Raw genomic sequence first — 16,556 nt, 5'->3', positions numbered from 1 at the left:
ACGGTGAGGCAAGAACATGAAGAGCAAAGGGTGGGGCAGAGGAAAGTTTCTCAGTTCATGGCTGCTAGGAAGCAGAAGGAGAAGGGACCACATGGAAGGTGAGTCCTTCTCGGGCATACCCCCCGTGACTCTCCTCTTCCAGTCACACATCACCTGCCTACAGTTATTTTAAAATAATCTCACAGGGTTATTTTAAAATAGGAAAATGTGTGGAGAACCCTTAGAAGACCATGTGGCATGCAGGAGGCACCCAAATCAGGTCAGCTATCGCCAGTGACTGTCATCGGAGAGCAGCACCTCAGTAATGTTTGAATGCTCAGTCCATTCAAAGAATGGGCTGATTAGGTTACAGTTCTCAAAATCTAATTACTTCACGTTGGAACATACCACATGAACACAGGATCTTTGGCGGGGGTCACTTCATGCCCAAACCATAGTGGTCTTATGCTTCTTTCACCTTTCAGCAGTGTTCAGTATTTGGACCCTTCTTCTTCTCAGAATACTCCTCCCTTGGTTTTCAGAGTTCTGAAATTTCCCTTTTTCCTTCCTGCTGTCCAGTCATGTCCTCTCTCAGAACCTTTTGGTGACCCTGCATGTTCTACATGCACTCTATACGGACTCTAGCTGTCAAAGTGCAATAGCACAAAGTTGGAAACAACCTAAATATACATGGATCGGTGAAATGTTAAACAAAACTGGCACATAAATCCTATGGAAGTCCAAGTAGCAGTTTTAAAAATTTAAACCTATGAATACTGACATAAGAAGATTCCTAAGACACACACTAAGTGAAAATAAAAGACAGTGTTGTAGAGAAAATACTGCTTAAGTACATCTGGGATGTACGTATAAATGTAAGTAATGCATTTTAAAAGGTCTGAAAGCAGTCATATGCAATGTTGGCCTTGGTGAGTAGAGTTGACAGCAGGACAGGGACTTTTGATGGTTGAAAGGAATATATGTGTCTCTTCTATTGGTAAACATTTTGAAAATAAGTCATGTCTCCTATAATTAAATACTAAAGGAATAGTTTAAATAAACAATCATTAGCACATTTGGGCTCACTCCCTATTCACATTTCCTCCTACCTCTCCTATCTCTCTCAGTCACCTCCAGGCTTAAATCTCATCTCTTTGAAAGTGCCACTGGATCCCAAGAACTGATCATTCTTATGACCCCGAGGTTTGCCCAGAAAATTTGGATTTTCTACTGAAAGTACCATAATCAGCCTCCCAGATTTCACATTGCCAACTGGAACATTTATATTCCCTCTAAACTGATTTCTTACCCATCTTTCTCCATCTCAGTAAATGACCTTACTATCTATCCTATTGGTCAAGTCAAAAACTTATAGGCTACCCCCAATTTCTACCTTCCCTTCACTCTCCCTACTTAGACTCTCCAGGGGAGGTGTCCTTTAAATCTCTGAAGTTAACCTTGACTCCATCTCTGCTTCTCCATCTCTGAATTCTTCACCTTCACACTAAGCCAAACAACCACCATCTCTCACTGGGGCTACTGTCATAGTCTCCTGGTTGAATTTTATGCTTCCCATTCAGCCACTGTCCTCTCAGTTACCCACTAGTCATCAGAGTGACATTTTTAAAGGATAAGTTGAATCAGTCACCTCTCCAAATACCTGTTGTTCATTGTACCCTGCTACCTGCTTGCTCTTCAAGAGATGGTTAGTACAAAGCAGTACCAGGGACTGAACATTCCTTAGATTTGCCTACCATGGTAAGCCCTTTGCTAAGCTCAGTCTCCTTTCCTGGGAAGAGGTTAAGGACAACCTACAGGATAAAGGGAGAGAAGGTGAGGAAATACAGATGCCCTTTCACTGGACAAAGAGTTTCCCTCTGCCCAGAAAAATGTGGATGTCTGTGAATGCTCTCAGCATTGCTACTGAGATCAGTCAACATGCAGTTCAAGTCAGATCTCTGTACTTCCAGTGCTTGACTCCATTGTGACCCCAAAGTGCCCAGGGTGGTAGAATCAGGTCCAGTTTTCTGAGTCAAATGCATGGGGCTCTAAATGTTTGTTTCAAGACTGCTCTGAGAAAAATCAGAGGAAAACCAGAATCATAGTCTGTAGAATTTTGAAACTCTCGTTTCTTGGAGCCCTTCCTCTGAAATGAGATTTCAAAACCAGATACAAAAAGATCAAATTCAAGTTAGATTTTCCAGAATGCACTATCAAGATAATTGACTTGGTTTTAAGAATCATGATGTTCAGTTTTCTTGGAGAATATATGATAAGACAATTCCTAAAAAGAGACTATGATGGAGTTTTAGGAAAATAAAATGACAGTTATATCAAGTTGGTTGCAAATAAAAAATAAGTGTATTTCATCACAGGGGTTTTAAAAATGCTCTTGTGAGGAGAATTTATTAAGCTTTATTTTGGTGAAAAGTCAGGAATTGGAAGTTTAAAATCCTAACACTAAGATGTGCATGGGCATGACAAAGTCACTGTATTTCTTATTTAAAGATCAATTGATATTAACATTAGGTAATATGTGTTACATGAGCTCCAAATTAAATGAAAAAATCCATACTATGAAAAAAATTTATTATTAAATACTTTGAATGGTTAACATACTGGGGAATCCAAACACTGTGATTTCTGATGTGCTAGACAGATTCCATGCATCCTTCAGCCAACAATGGTTAAGCCATATGAAGCCTGTGAAAATATGTGCCAGAGACTCACCAAAAGCCCACATTACAGAATCTCTTATATAGCCAGAAGTCATTTATTAATAAAGCTATTGACATGTTTTAATATTTATAGTTATTTACCTTGCAAAGGAACTGAATCTGGGAGTACAGAGATCAAGTCACTCCGGAGAGGAAGTATTTACCTAGGCTAATAGCTTCCCTTTGGAGGAAGGGCAAATAAGAGCAGAGGCTGAGAGAGGCCACAGAAGCCCTTTCAAGGACTCAGCAGGAACAACCAGGAGGTGTGTGCCCAGCACTTCCAGCAAGATGCCATTCATCTCCAGTGCCATTCCCTGTGTCCTTGCTGCCTCATGGCATCAGCCCTCTAGGGAAGAACGAGGGCAGCACACAATAGCTTTCCCTCCTGGATTGAGCATCTCTCTGATAGTTGGAATTGAGATCCTACTTTTTCTCTCTCTTCTCTCATCTGATCCACATTAACTTTCTTCAAAGTCCACTGTTATCATGGAAGACAAAAGAGAAAATGATCAACATCTCAGAGTAGAAGAGAGCGACATAGAAGAGTGGACAAGAGAGGAGTCAGCACCAAGGAGCACTAAGTGTCTTTGGAAGCAGAAAGAGGCATAGGATTGTCAGGAGATGGTCCTCTGTGACATTCCCCAAGGATCTACTTGTGCAAGCTCTGGACCAGCCCATTGAAGCTGCTATGCTATTGAAATCAATAAATATCAACAACAAAAAAAATAGAAATATGTTTTTTTTTTCTCTTACTCCCTATTCGTGCACACTGATAGGGGGCTCTGTCATCATATTCGCCAAGGACTCTTAGCTAATGGGAACTGTCTCAATATCTCTGTTTTCATTAGGGTCTTGGCACAGGGGCAGCAGATCCAGAAGGACTTATATTAATAATAACATTCCAAATATAGCCCACTTTTCAGTAATAATTAACTGGCCAACCATGAATTCAAGGAAAAAGAGTACAATTCCCCATGAACCCAGCAGGAGAGAATGAGGGGTCCCCATGCAGGAAAACACATTGTCTGCCACAGCTCCTCTGAACAGACCTCCAAGACAATTTAGATCAATCAGAGAAGTAACTGTGAATCTCTTCCATCCCCTGGATTTTATTCAGTTCAAGATCCTTTACTTGAATATAAAGGAAAACACTGATAAACCTTCTCCAGGACTCTGTGGAGGTGCACTGGAAAGCAGTGGGACCATTTGTTACAGACTGGGCAACCCTTCCTTCCACCAGAGATGACAAAGTGCTGTGCTGACATGTTATTGTCATTTATTCAACAGGCTCTATTAGTCACTTCAGCAGGAGTAATTTTTGTGCTACAATAGCAGCTGAAGTTGACTATTGAAATATAATAGCACAGCAAGGAGAGTCGGAGCTCTAACGAGACAGTTTGTTATGCAATATTTTCTAGACCACCACTCAGTCCAACTTTTTGATTTTCTATAGCCAGACTTAGCCAGGCTTATAAGACTGAGAAACAATAACATTTGCATTTTTGTAGCACAAGGTTTTTCCAGATAAAAGGCCAAAGGAGTTGAAGGCAATCCAAGAAAGTGATGGAACCATGAGTCTGGAATGGGCAAGAGAGGACAAGAGGGCGATGAGAATAAGAAAGAAAGGAGTCAGGGGTGGGGAATATTCCTGAGGTCCAATTGCAGTGAAGGCAGGAGTAAAGCAAGTTGGTGAAGAAATCAAGAAACTGAGGTTGGAGTTGCAGGTAATGGAAGTATGTTTATAAGAATGCGTGACCATGAAATGGTGGGAGAAATGGTCATTGCAGCTCAGGGTATTGAGGAATTGAGATACCCATGTATTGGATGGATCATCAACACAGGAGGCCACAGTCACACAGGATCCTGGGAAGAATCAGGGTGACAAGCGTGACTATGAACCAGGAGCTGAAATCCACAAGGACAGAGGTGTGACCTGGGGGTAGAGAGAGTGATGAGCTGGGAATGTGTGTGGTACTGTTCTATGGCAGGGTCACCAGTGGAGCAGAAATTTGTTTCTGTTTTATAAACAAAGGGATTGTCATTTTCAGGAAGTGATAATGATGTACAAGGAGGTCCCAGCACCCATCTTCCAAAACCAAGATTTGTGGGCAGTAAGAGAGTCCAGAGACAGAACTGAAGGCTGCAAGGGAAGTGGTTTATTCCAAAAAGATCTTAGTTTTTGGTCTTTAGGAAGAAGCCCTGGAAGAGGCTCATCTGTGCAGAGGGAAGCTTGGAAAGCAGCTTGCTAATCACTCCTGCAATCAATTGATTATCTGGGAGACTGGCGTGATACTGTGGAGAAACATAAGACATGAACCTACAAGACAAAATCCAGAGGTGGTTCAGAAATTGATATGTCAGGATTTATGAGTCTGGATATGAATTTGTATTTTGTGTCCTGAGTAGCCCTTGCTTTGGGACAGCTGCATGGCTAAAAGCAGAGACAACTTAGAGACATCTGCTCTTCCTACCATTTATGGAAACATGAGACCTTTGTGCAGTCTATGTTGTGTGCCTGGGAGGGAGATGTGAAAAGATGTAGACTTGGAGTAAGAAGTATTGAAACAATAAAACAGAGAGAAAGACACAGACATACAAGCCTGGCAGTCTACCCCAAGTCTAGACAGAGTTAACCCAAGGCCTGATCTTTTGCACAGCATCTGAGACGATCCCAAAGCCCCATGTGGGGTGCAGAAGCAGCAGAGCTGTCAGATCACACATACCCGTGCAAACTTAGACAACTGGCATGACAACACAAACCAGAAAGGACCAGAGGCAACCCAGACCACCTCGAACTCCTCTCTTGTCAGTGCCTAGAGAACGTTCCAGGGCTCTGCTCATCCTGTGATTTGCAGAGCACACAGCATGGAGATCACTGGCGTACATGTTGGTCCAGGTCTCCCTCTTCTGTACAAATCAAGAAACCAGAAAGGTCCATTCTGGTCTCTTTTTATTGACCCAAATCATCAAGGTTTATGGCCTCTTGTACTTATGTGCAGATTCCCTTATGTTAATAGGAATAAGGAAGTTGGTCACCTAATGAGACCCCAGGGACAAATGCCCTGAGTACTTGATTGTTGCTGAACAGTTGGAAACTGGATCACTGCAATATTTCCCATCATTACCCTTGCCTTATGGGTAAGAAGCAACTAGCCTTGGAATACGGCATACCTCCTTCCTTCCCACACCCCACCAACACTTCAAGTCCCATTTCCAAAAAACCTTCCCAGTCACACCAACTCCACCCAACTCTTAAGTCCTTCAGAGCATTCTCCCTTCCTTTCCCTGGATGAACCATCCCTTGGTAATAATGCCAAGGTAGCTGTGAAATCCCTTTTTCTTTATATCATTAAAGAGTTTCCATGCAGGTGTATTTTATCCCATCAAAGATCATATAAACTTCATCATTATTCTTTGCTACTGTGATCTTCCAGTCCCTGAACAGGACCTTCACCCAAGTTAAGATTCTCAGTAAATATTTGTTTTGTCGTAAGGGTCCCATTAACAAAAAATATAAGCCATAGTTAGGAAAGTGGATCCAATGATGGTGAAGGGATTCACTCCTTTGCTGGTGACTGCATCAAAACACCAGGCAGTACTCACACCAGCAGAAATGAACGGTGCATCCTTGGTGCATTGGGTTCCTCTGATTAATTGAAAGAATGAGCAATTAAATATTTTGACAAGGTAAGTCAGGGTCCTGGTTCCTGAGAAATATACTCCACCTGCCTCACATAGTCTCAAAGAAACAGCTTTGAAAAACTATTACCCAAGCCAAATCAGAGGTCATGAATTTTGCTATGTATTTTGGAAACCAAAGCAATGAATATCTCTATTTCTAACCAAACACAACTTGTCTATATTTTCTTCTCAGAGAATGTGGGTGCTTATTTTTATTGGATGTAATTCAATTACTTTCTTCTACCCCATTTTAAAAAATAGCTCATGCAAATCAAACCAGGACTCCTTTCCAATTTTGGCCTGTTGACAGCATCTTTTGTACCCAGCTAAGCAGTCTTCGCAGTATTTGGCACTGTTCCTGCTCTGAGGGCAGGGCTGAAAACAGATGCCGGCTTCCCCAAGTCAGGATGCTACCGAGCTCTCTGCTGATTAGTAGGCTGCATAATTAGATATGACAGACTGGAGATTCCTGGCCACAAACCATTCCTAATGGGGAAAGCCGCTCTGCTTCTCTTGGAAGACACCCCTCTGCAGAAGTTACACACACTGGAAGCTCCTCCATTAACCCCATAATTCCTCCAGTGCACCTGCCCACAGATTCAGGGGCTCAGAGAAGTCCAAGATTAGTAGCCTGAAGCTGTAAAGTACTTGGACTCAGCCTCCATGGCTTGAGGAAGTGACTTTGTGAAGAGCCACATTTGGTGCACTGAACTCGGTGAAATAGCTACCCACCATTGAATGGCAGCACAGAGGTGGAGAAGAAAGCAGTTGTCTCTATTCTTACAAGTGAGATCACACTCAGGCCACACCAGGTGGCAGAGACACCCTTGGCCCTGCATTTCCTCCTTCTAATAATGATCTGTTTCCTGGGCACAGGCATCCTTGACCATAGCCACTGGTGCCTCCATGGTCTCACTGGCTACAAAGGCAGTCAGAGTAGAGAAGAGGGCACTATCTCCTTACATTCTAATTCACCCACGATTCTAATGAGTACCCTCACTATGAAGATCCTACAAACTGACTCTATAGCTTTGTGTTCAGTAATCAAAGGAAGCTAATGAAACTTCAAGCCCCACACAAGGCATACTAACTTCTGTCCAGGTGCGGTGGGGGCAGGTGGGCCTGCTGGGTCAGAGACTTGGAGCAGAGCCACAGCTTCCAGCCCTCCACCCCCTGCAGGCCAGCTTGGAGAGGGTAGACTCACTTGATCCAAACAGAAACCAAGGGATAAAGGAGTGCCCAAAGGCAGCACTCGCCTGTCACAGGAATCTGCTTTAAGCACAAAAGATATTCTCCTTTTGAAAGGTACTGCAGAGCTAGCCACTGATTTATTTATCTAGAAATTTCAAGGAGAAAAGAAACTCCGTTTGGATAGCATTACCCGGATAATTGCTTAGCGGAGGGGTGAGATGCTCAGAATGGCAGGCAGCATTTGCTGTCGCTTGATACTGGATTTCAAAGAGAGATCATCTTCACCGCTCTCAGCAGTGTATCTTCATTTGTCGTTCGTTGGCGCACATTTTCTTCTCAGCCCCAACTTTTCCCAAAGGAGAGGATGCCAGTGTCCCTCCATCATGACCTGGTGGGTCCTGTGGAGCCTATTTTCTCCCAGAGAACCCAGTAGAAGCCACCAAATCACCCGATTGCACTGCCTCATTAGAAGCAAACATACTTCTTTTTAAAATCAAAGAGTAATACAATACCTAATTAGTAATGTGCAGCAGCATTATTTTTATTCATCTATACATTTCTAATTAAAATCATGCCATTCTTAAAAATTGCAACATAATACACTCAAGCCTTTCATTTCATATGCAAAGCATTTGAAAGTCTGCAGCCCTGTGAGGTGGTAATTTCAAAAGGAATGGGAAGCCAACAAAAGGAGGAAAAAAAGTGAAACCATAAGTAATTCTTTTTAAGAAAATGTATAGGATATACTAATTTGAAAGAAAAGCGATTTTGAAATATAAAAGGAAATCTAGGAAAACGAAGCGTTCAGCCCTTTTATTGCACCGTGTTGCCAATAATATTGTATATGTGATTAAAGATTCTTTCTGCAGCCGCGTAAGCCAATAGAAATTGAACTTGCTGGAGTACAGCCTCCGTACCCCTGCCTTGTCTCCAGGAGGGGGTGGGGAAGTCTCATTGTTATTGGGATTCAAATCCCATCATCATTAAAGAGGTGACTACAAACTGGAAATATTTAAGAGCGGCAGGGTCAGTTTGCATATTGAAGGCGGTCTCCAAAACGGGTTGCATCACAAAGGAGAAGTTTAAGGAGTCTTAGCTCTGCGTTCCAGCTGCAAGGGGAGTGGAGGGTCCGGCCGGAACAGATGTTTCCTGCAAGTTGCTGCCTCCATCCCACGCATGGTTTATACAATATTCAAATTCAGCTTGGCACTTATCCCTGAAGCTTTTATCCACTCCCCCCCCACCACCCTTCTCTTTTAACAGTTGTAAGAAAATCGCTCTCTGTTATCTTAAGACCATACAGGCAGTGGCAGTTCCTGAGTGTGCCCTCACCACAATCTGAGGGTGGTAGACCACGGCCCTGGCTTCCTGCAGAGGATCCCCAGCTCAGGTGTCTTGGGACAACATGCTTGCCTGCCTGAGCCCTGGATGCCACTGAGGCAGGGAAATGCAAACCTCTTGGCTTTGATCAGCACTGCTGGGGGTCCTCTCCGGAGCCCTTTCTCCTGGAAATGACTTTGCAAGGAACTTCTTCAGCTCGGAACTCTCATTGAACTCTTCTGGATGACGTTAGTCATCATATGGTTTTGATAATGGAGAGCAATATGCTAATTTTCAGGCCAGTAATTGCTGTGTGTCGGAAACCAAGTTGGGAGGAGCAGACGTCCTTGGCAGAGCTCGTGAGCATCTGCCCACCTTTGATATGACACCCGCCATGCTCCTGGGCTCAAGCCAGGCAACCCAAGGCACCAGGCAACCCCCTTTGCACCAAAAACCAAAAGGAGTTACAGAGAAGGAAACCTCAGTGGGGCAGCTCCTTCATGTGTGAAGTGCTGCTTGGAGGACGGAAGGAGAAAGGAAAGGTAGACACACTCAGCTGAGACCAGCAGCAGCACACAGCTCGCATCCCTGTCCCAGGCACGTATGTACACGCAGGCCCACATGTATGACTGCACATGTGCCTGTGCACAGAATGCACACGAAATTTAATAACCCCGCTCTAGCTACAAATTAATTCAAATCTTGTACTCACATTAAAAATGAACTCTATTTTATGTTGATCATTAACTAAGAATATTTCACACTGGAGATTTGTCATATTAAGGAGAATTGAAACCACTTATATCAATTAAATGTACAGCATTATACTTAATCTCAGCAGAGATTACCAAAATACTCTAAGCATGATTTTACAGAAATGTAAAATATAAATTAGACAGGGGAATATTGGCTTCCACACACGCTCACGCCCCCTGTCCCCCTCTGACTTCCTTCTAAATATGGCTGCCTGCGAGCTGATGGGGCTGAGGATGGTGAGCGATATTTCAGCAAGAAATCCTGCCGTCTCCAGCACCATAAAAGCAAGGCCAGAGTAATTGCTGGTGCAGATGGGAGCAAGACAGTCAGTTAGTTTTAGCATTGGAGGATTAAAGTTCTGAGTGGGAAAGGACGTAGCAATGAGGAACAGGAGTTTTCTACAAGGCTTTTCAGAAGAGGGCCTCAAATGGGAAAAGCTCAGGCAGAAAGCTTTGCCTAACCTGTTCTTGATGAGAGTCTTGCTCATCAGAAACACTGTTGTCTGAGAACCAAAACCTCCTGCACAAGGACCAAGCCTTGCCCGCTGCAGGGCTGGCTTCCAGAGATGCGACCCAGGCTGACATGCTTAAAGACACCTTCCATTCCATTTTCATGCTAATTTCAGCTCCAGTGCTACCTCCTCCAAGAAGTCTTCCACAATGCTAGGAGCTGAATGTGAGCTCCTTGTTATTGCTTCCACCGCCTTCCTCACCTAGCCATGCTGTACGTTCTCACATGTGTATGTACCTGTCACCTTGCTAAACTGTGAGCTGCTGGAAAGCAGGGACAGAGCCTTATTGTTACTGGTGCCCATGCCACCTGTTTTGGTCAGCTTTTTCATCGATGTGATCCAAAGACCTGACAAGAACAATTTTAGAGGAAGAAAAGTTTATTTGGGAGCTTACAGTATCAGAGGTCTCATCTCAGTTCATAGATGGCTGACTCCATGATTCAGGGCCCAAGGTGAGATAGAGCATCATGGCGGAAGAGCTTAGAGGAGAAAAGCTGGTCGGGGCAAAGCAGTCAGGAAGCAGAGAGATCTTTCATCACCATGGACAAAGGTACACCCCAGTGAACTACCTCCTACCTCTACCCCGATGGCCTACCGCTACCACCCAGTTAACCCATTCAAGTGCATCATGTGCTGATTAGGTTAAGGTTTTCATGACCTGCTTATTTCACCTCTAAACTTTCTTGCATTGTCTCACACAGAGCTTTTGGGGGCACCACTGGTACAGAGTGGGCAATGACCATTATGTGACAAAACAAATGTCCTGGACCCTCCCCTCTCCCACCCAAGGGCATCTGAAGGGAGATCAGCAGTGTGGGTACCCACTCCTATAGGAGTGAGTGTAGGGGTCCATCCTGTGGGGAGGGTTCCAGGAGAAGTGACTGGGGTCCTGGAGATAAGCTCAGCCTCATTCTCACTAAGCCACCATGCTAGATGCTGTTGGCCCCACCCCTGGTGAGAAGCTCCCTGTGCATCTTCCCACTGGCAGGGACCCCCAGTGCCTTCAGCCCTTAATTCCATATCCAGGCAGCAGCGTCATCCCTTCCAAAGGCACCCCCTTCCTGGCATTGCTACCATGCTGCAAAGAGCACTGAGCAACACAAGATCCCTGACCCCCACACTTCCATTATCTGTCTCTGTGAAAGAGAGATGATAAACAAGGGGACAAACCTGGGGACAAGAACATCTCAGCAAGTGACAGTTATGTCAAGAAAATTTGAAAAGGCAGTTGATGAGGTGGGACAGGGAGCAAGGTGAGATGTACATGTCAGTCCAGGATGCCAGGATGGCTGCAGGGTCTCACCAGGGAAAGAAAGGGATGTGTCTTCTAAGACCTGAGAAGGAACCAGGAGAAGAGTCACCACAGCAAGTGCAAAGGCGTTGGTGGACCCACATTAGCATGGTCTGAAACAGACGGAACCACCTGCCAATATGCAGGTGTGGAGCGCAGAGCCGAAGGAGAGGGGAGGTGGGACCCCGTGGTGTGGGGGGTGCTGAGTCGTTGCCCATGGACTTGAACACCAGAGCACGGTGACTGGTTTGTTCTGAGTGAAGAAGATTAGCCACCTTCTGTAGCACCCCTGACTGGGGCCTGTCACCTTTTCCTGATGGAATCATGTTACAGGGTTCCTGGGACAGACTGCTGTGAGCTCAGGACAGTCTGGAGGTAGCCCTCCAGATGCCATCCATTTACCAAGCAATGCTGTCTACACACACACACCACACAAAGGTGTTCTTTCTTTCTTTCTTTCTTTTTTGTTTGTTTTTTTGTTTTGTTTTGTTTTGTTTTCAGTTTGGGGATTGAACCTAGGGATGCTTTACCACTGAATTACATTCCCACCCTTTTAACTTTTTATTTTGAGACAAGGTCTTGCTCAGTTGCTCAGGCACTCACTAAATTGCTGAGGCTGGCCTCAAACCTGCAATCCTCCTGCCTTAGCCTCCCAAGTTGCTAGGAATATAGGCATGCACTCGGCACACACAGGTTTAAGTCTTTATGTAACAGACTCAGTGCAGAGAGAGAGAGGAAAAAAAAAAAAAAAACAGTGTCACTGGGCAAGGGCCATTTAGATGACTGCCATGTTTTGATATGAGGGTGAGAGCTAGATGCTGACCTGGGGTATACAAAGAGGGGAAGTGAGGACAGGGGCTAACCTCAGATTCTGTCCTCCTGGAGGCCTTAGCTTACAGGCACAGTGTTTCAAATCCTCTTCCTCTTCACACACTGGTTGGCCCATGTCTGTCTCTGCTGAGATTTGGATAAAGACAGACAACCGGTTCCTGCTCTCAGGCAAGAACTTCCAGATCACCAACACATATCTGCAAAGAAGACCAAAATGGAAACATGGAGATTCGTGCACCTGCGTTTATTGTGTATAACAGTTATTGCAATGCTTAGTTTATTTATTTGTGTTACTGAGAAGATGCAATATAGATAAGTCTATGTTACTGTATGGTCATGTTCTAGTTCAGGTTTTTTAAAATACATTCTTGATTGGAAATTCTTTCATCAAGTTACTGCTATTAAATATGACCAAATATATATTCATGTACTTACAGCTAAAAATACAAGGTAATCTCCCAAGAAATGGAAAAATCTACATTTTTCAATGCTTAACATGAGATTACTATTTCATTTCAGGGTTTGTGTTTTTGAGCCCATAGATCCAGAAGTAAGTGACGTTTAGTAACGAACAGGTGATTCGGGTAAGAGGCTTCGACAGCGTTTGTGTGAAGGCAGCGGTTTCTGTAGAAACCTTTCCTCCCTTTGTCCTCTCCTATCTGCAGGGTATTGACAGCCCTGACAAGACTTTGATTATCTAGTCAGCATGAGCCTGAGACTTGTCACTTGTCAGGTTTGAGCTGACAGTCCCAACGCTGATGTAACAATTGAAGGGAGATTGGCTGTGCGTGAGGAGAGTTGGGGTCAGCCACCCAAAGTTTTTTCTGCATGGCCAGAAGGGGAGTCCCCACCCTTGCTAATGGTGCAAAGAAGTCAGCTGAAGGAGCTGGGAGGGGCTGCGGCCACCTCCCCACGGTGGGGGTACTGAACCTAGCAACTTTTCTTTCCACCACGGCTTCTCCAGCAGCGGTGGCGGGAGCCAGGCCCCTCCAGCCTGACTCCTCCAACCCCTCCTCACAGCAGAGGAGCTGGATTATTTCCACTTCCAGCCTAAAGCTCATGTTAGATTTCCCCTCATTAGGAGAAGAAAATGAGGCAGAGAGTTAGCAGCTGGTTTCAGCCGATCTAAGGCAGAGGAACGAGATCATGGAAGAAAGCGTTGATTGCTCCCGAGAAAGTGTGGTGTTATCAATTATTATTAGCATCATGCATTAAGCCCGTTGTTGGTACCAGGTACCGTATGTAGATCACCTGTTCATAGCAATGCATGACCTGTGAACTGTTCGGCTCCTATTGCATCTCAGGAGAGGATGAAGAAGTGTTTGTCTGTGTCCTTTAGAATGATACCAGGAATCAGCTCCAAGGTTCCCTGGACCTCAGTTCTATGTCCTTCCACAGTTCTCAGGGCCCCTTTTCCCAGGAATCACCACCTGCAGAATCGGGCCCAGCAATGTGCTTCTCTGGACCACAGAGGTCAGCCACTCTTCAGCGAGGTGTGTGTGCTCTCCTTTCTGACAAAGTCTCTTTGCAACTCTCCAAGATGCAATTGCTGGCGTCAGTTATCCATTCCCAGCCCTTTGAGTCATAACGCTGATAGAAGTCAGGACACCGGATGCCATGACCCCAAACCAGCTCCACAGCAGTGGGGCCAGTCCCAAGGCCTTTGCTCCAAGAAAGGATTCTACTGAGTGCTTGAGTGCTGAGTGCCTCACCTGCTCAGGACAGTCACCTGAATTTGTTGAAAACAGAGCCACTGTCAGATAGACATGGTGTCTGCCTTAGCCAAAAGAAGAATTGCCACTACATTCCTGACTGCACTGAGCTTCCACCCAGCATGCCAACCTGCTTCAACAAAGACCCACCCAAAGGCCCCATGCAACCTCTCCATTAGGAACCTCCCCATAGACTCCTGCCCTTCTAACAATACAACCATTCCGTTGGCTGGTTCCAGAAACATTAAATAGTTCTTGCTTTAAAGGGAGAGGTGCTCGTCTGACCCAGCTATCCCACTCCTCAGTTTATACACAAAGGACTTAAAATCAGCATACTGTAGTGATGCAGCCACATCAATGTTTATAACAGCTCAATTCACAATAGCTAGATTGTGGAACCAACCTAGATATCCTTCAATAGATGTATGGTTAAATAACCTGTGGTACATATACACAATGGAATATTATTCAGCCATAAAGAAGAATAAAATTATGGTGTTTGCAGGTAGATGGATGGAGTTGGAGAATATCATACTAAGTGAAATAAACCAATCCCAAAAAACCAAAGGCAGAATGTTTTCTGATAAATGGATGCTGATACATAATGGGGGTGGGGGGTAAGAGAAGAATGGAGGAACTTTGGATTGTGTAGTGGGAAATGAGGGGAGGGGAGGAGGAAAGGGGGAAGGAAAGATGGTGCAACAGGCACAAACGTCATTACCCTGTGTGCATGTATGATTACACAAATGGTGTGACTCTACATCGTATACAACCAGAGAAATGAAAAGTTGTACTCAATTCATGTACAATGAATCAAAATGCATTCTGCTGTCATGTGTCACTAAATAGAATAAACAATTGAAAAATAAAAAAGGGGGAGAGGTGCTATGAGGGAAACACTGGAGCCCAAGGGCAAGTCCCATCCTGAGGAGCTGGCGGGCCCATGTGCCAGGGTCCAGAGCTGGGCTGAGGAGTGGTCTGCTTACTCTGCTGCTACTCCTGGTACACATCCTGCTTCCTTCACTGAACTATTTGCTCCTGGAGGGCAAAAGCTAGACTCACCCTTCTGTCTTCTTCAAAGCAAATTCATTCATAGATGATGCTGCATACATCGTCTCCAACAGCCGTGATCTTCCATGGAACCAGTAAAGGTTGGTTTGTAAAGTTAGCCTGAACATGGGTTAAATTCTGTTCATTCTTATGAAATGTTGAATTTTCTTGTTTATCAAGAGGAAACCCTTATCCACCTCGGCAATTCCCTTCTTCTGCTTCCTAAAAAGTGTCTATTGAGATCACCTTGGTGCATATTCACCAGGTTTTTTTGCAATCATTCATAAATCTATGAAAATACAGGTTCTTATAAAATATAGTCATTTATTTGCTTTTAATTTCTTTTACCATGAACTCTATCAAACAAACAGAGCTATCCATAGCATGCTAAGATGGATAAGACTGATTCTTTATCCATATTAATATATATAGATTTATCTCATTCTAATTGCTGCCTTCTATTCTTTAGTCTAGCTGCATCCAGATTTGTTTGACTGTTCCTATATTAATACACATGTAAATTGTTTTCAATTTTTCACTATTCCAAAAATGTTGCAATAAATATTCTTGTACCTACCTTTACATGCCCAAGAATGCAATAGAGAGATACCAAAAAGTCAGCCAGCAGAATCACAAAGTTATGTGTATTTTTAAATTTTGATCTCTACTTCCATTTCCTCCTCCAACAGACCTGGATCAGTCTCTGCTCTCACTAGCAGATGTCAGAGTATCCTATTACCCAAGATTGAAGGGCTGACTTAAAAACTGAAGTTAGAGAACACCACACCCCACTCAAACGTTGGTAACCTTAGCGATGCTAAGGGAACAGAGACCTTTTATGATGGGAGGGAACATTGCAGGGAAGGAAACACTGAAATCAAGAAACGTGCAGGTCCATTAAGACATCAGATCATGGCAGATGAGCTGAGAGCAACCATCCTACCCTACAGAGGCGGATGAAGTGCCTGAGGCAGATCTGAGGAAAGGTGCTACTTGGCTAAGTTCTACTCAGACCATTCAGGGCCTGGCACACTGTGCAGGGCACTTAGGAGGACTGGGAGGACTTGGCAGAAGGCACACATCCCGGCTATTGCCTGAAGCTATCTTCAAAATGGGAGACATTCATTTGCAAATATTTTTAAGACATACCTTCTTGGTATTCATGTTCCAGTGGGGAAGTTTGACAGTATAAAGTTCATAATGAGGAGTAATTAGTATAGCTTCTTTTCCGTCCTGGACTACTCCAGGAGTGGGTCTCCCAGGAGAAGAAGGACTGTCACATGGAGAAGCATCACCATTGCTCCATGGACGTGGCACCTGCCTGTAGCTGAAAGGTTAAAGCCCCACATAGACTGAGTTCGGATTCCACCTCAGCATAAAGACAGATTGAAAAATGGGAATAGTCGTTTGGGGCTCTGCTTTCCTAAGCATTCCTACATTCCTACAGACTGCCGCATCAACACTACCTTGGATCAACATCCCTTTCAGAAAAACCCACCCCTGTCCCAGGCAGCTCA

Source organism: Sciurus carolinensis, chromosome 16 (assembly GCF_902686445.1).
Source record: "Sciurus carolinensis chromosome 16, mSciCar1.2, whole genome shotgun sequence".
NCBI lineage: Eukaryota > Metazoa > Chordata > Mammalia > Rodentia > Sciuridae > Sciurus > Sciurus carolinensis.
The sequence above is the reverse complement of the archived record's forward strand: the minus strand, read 5'-3'. Positions refer to the sequence as shown.